Source organism: Protomyctophum bolini (assembly GCF_963924005.1).
Source record: "Protomyctophum bolini genome assembly, chromosome: 5".
Taxonomy (NCBI): Eukaryota; Metazoa; Chordata; class Actinopteri; order Myctophiformes; family Myctophidae; genus Protomyctophum; species Protomyctophum bolini.
Genome location: NC_137866.1, coordinates 9,340,351 through 9,342,850, shown reverse-complemented (window position 1 = coordinate 9,342,850; position 2,500 = coordinate 9,340,351). Strand labels below are relative to the sequence as shown.

The 2,500-nt window shown below is 43.4% G+C and overlaps 1 protein-coding gene across 4 annotated transcripts in view; it reads right to left on the bottom strand.

Moving 5' to 3' along the window:
• arhgef25a (Rho guanine nucleotide exchange factor (GEF) 25a) overlaps positions 1 to 2,500 on the bottom strand; it is an 86,991-nt gene that overhangs the window by 12,968 nt on the left and 71,523 nt on the right. The gene's annotated exons all lie outside the window — the stretch shown is intronic.

The window sequence follows — 2,500 nt, the reverse complement described above, 5'->3', positions numbered from 1 at the left end:
TGCATTTTGCATGTCGGCAAAACAAAAATCTTGTTGTCATCAGACAGAGCGCTCTGACTCCTAATTATGCAGCCAGAATCATACTTAGTTGCACACCAGGGAGCTTGTTGTAGATGGATGTTTATTTATTCAACCAAGAATGAATCAGGCATATGGGTACTAGTCACGTTCCCGTTCCCATTCACTTCCATGCAATTGGCTTCACCACTACTTGAATCATTTTGACTGTCTGTGCCAGGCTGACAGGCCGGGGGGCCAGAGAATATTGCCTCATCTGTGTGTGTGTGTGTGTGTGTGTGTGTGTGTGTGTGTGTGTGTGTGTGTGTGTGTGTCTGCGCACGTGACTGTGTGCAGCTTATCTCGGACACCCAATTAGGTACACATATACTTGTGAGTCATCGACAAAGACCTCGGACTGCATTTTGATATTCCATATCGTCACTGCCACGGGCAGACACCTCTTCTCTCCATATTCTAACTTCCACAAGCAGACACCTCTTCTCTCCATATTCCATATCGTCACTGTCACGGGCAGACACCTCTTCTCTCCATATTCCATATCGTCACTGTCACGGGCAGACACCTCTTCTCTCCATATTCTAACTTCCACAAGCTCCATGATATTATTCCATATCGTCACTGTCACGGGCAGACACCTCTTCTCTCCATATTCTAACTTCCACAAGCAGACACCTCTTCTCTCCATATTCCATATCGTCACTGTCACGGGCAGACACCTCTTCTCTCCATATTCTAACTTCCACAAGCAGACACCTCTTCTCTCCATATTCTAACTTCCACAAGCAGACACCTCTTCTCTCCATATTCTAACTTCCACAAGCTCATGATATTATTCCATATCGTCACTGTCACGGGCAGACACCTCTTCTCTCCATATTCTAACTTCCACAAGCTCCATGATATTATTCCATATCGTCACAGTCACGGGCAGACACCTCTTCTCTCCATATTCTAACTTCCACAAGCAGACACCTCTTCTCTCCATATTCTAACTTCCACAAGCAGACACCTCTTCTCTCCATATTCTAACTTCCACAAGCTCCATGATATTATTCCATATCGTCACTGTCACGGGCAGACACCTCTTCTCTCCATATTCTAACTTCCACAAGCAGACACCTCTTCTCTCCATATTCTAACTTCCACAAGCAGACACCTCTTCTCTCCATATTCTAACTTCCACAAGCTCCATGATATTATTCCATATGGTCACTGCCACGGGCAGACACCTCTTCTCTCCATATTCTAACTTCCACAAGCTCCATCAGCTACTTTTGAATTTGAATCCTGCAAAGTCCCGACATAAAAGAGATGATATACTGTTAGCCTGTAATTGGCTTAAAAGATTGTTGGCGGGGCCTCTTTCTTTAAAGGAAAGAAAACCCATCATATATCATGAACCCTACATCGAATCAACCTCAAACTGGAATCACATGTTGGGGGGCTTTCTTTAAAGTATGTTGTAGAAACACTATTTCCCCCTGCAGCTTCCTCCAATCGTTCCGGCTACAACAATCCACGACTGAAACAATGAAGCATGCCAGGGCCATCCAGCCTGGCATTAGGGACCTGCTGTCTCAGAGCACTGTTTTCTGTTGCACCACTAAAAAAAACTAAAGAAGTCATCAATACAGACAATTCAATTCAATTCAAAGGGCTTTATTGGCATGAGAAAACATTGCCAAAGCAGAAAGAACAATACAGCAATACAATCAAAACAAAAATTATGTACTTTGAAGGTCAGACTCTTCAATAGATCAACTTCTATGTACCAAGATCACTCGATGCAGGTATAGTGCAGGAATATACACAATGATTAGTCTTTAGGGTGGTTGTGTTCCATACAGACAATACAACATCAGGGAATCGTCTAAGCGTAAGCCAGGGAAAACAACACAGCGTTTTGCAGCTTCAATATTTTGTGAAGTTGCAAGTGTTTTTAATGTACTGTTTGGTTTCCTTCTCGAATCTGCCCTGCTTTTCATTATGGCCCACGTTCCCGGCCTGACGCCATGCTTTCAGATGTAGTTGTTTTATTCGCCCCCTACAGGAGTGTTTAACTTGATTACCCAGTGGAGTGGGCTCAGCCTTATTGAACTGTTTAAAGACATAAGCTGGGGGAGACGACACACACAGACGTTTAACTCAATCCACTTCAGACCACAAGCAAAGACAACTTGGTCAAATTACCCAACATGTCTACACACATTTAAAGGAAAGTGTTAATTTGACTCTTTTAATGTGTGTACCCGGTTTGCATGTGCCACCGCTTGCCCAATTAACATACTGTAAGTCTAATTCTGTGACTCCATACAAGGCTGCTGACTGGTAGTAAAACGTGTGAGCACATCACCCCAGTCCTAGCTCTTCATTAGCTCCGCGTCCATTCTACAATTCAATATAAGATCTTGCTGATTACCTTTCAAGGGTCTTGATTGGTCATCTATCTTATATGTTATTCACTGGCACTTGGCTCCTA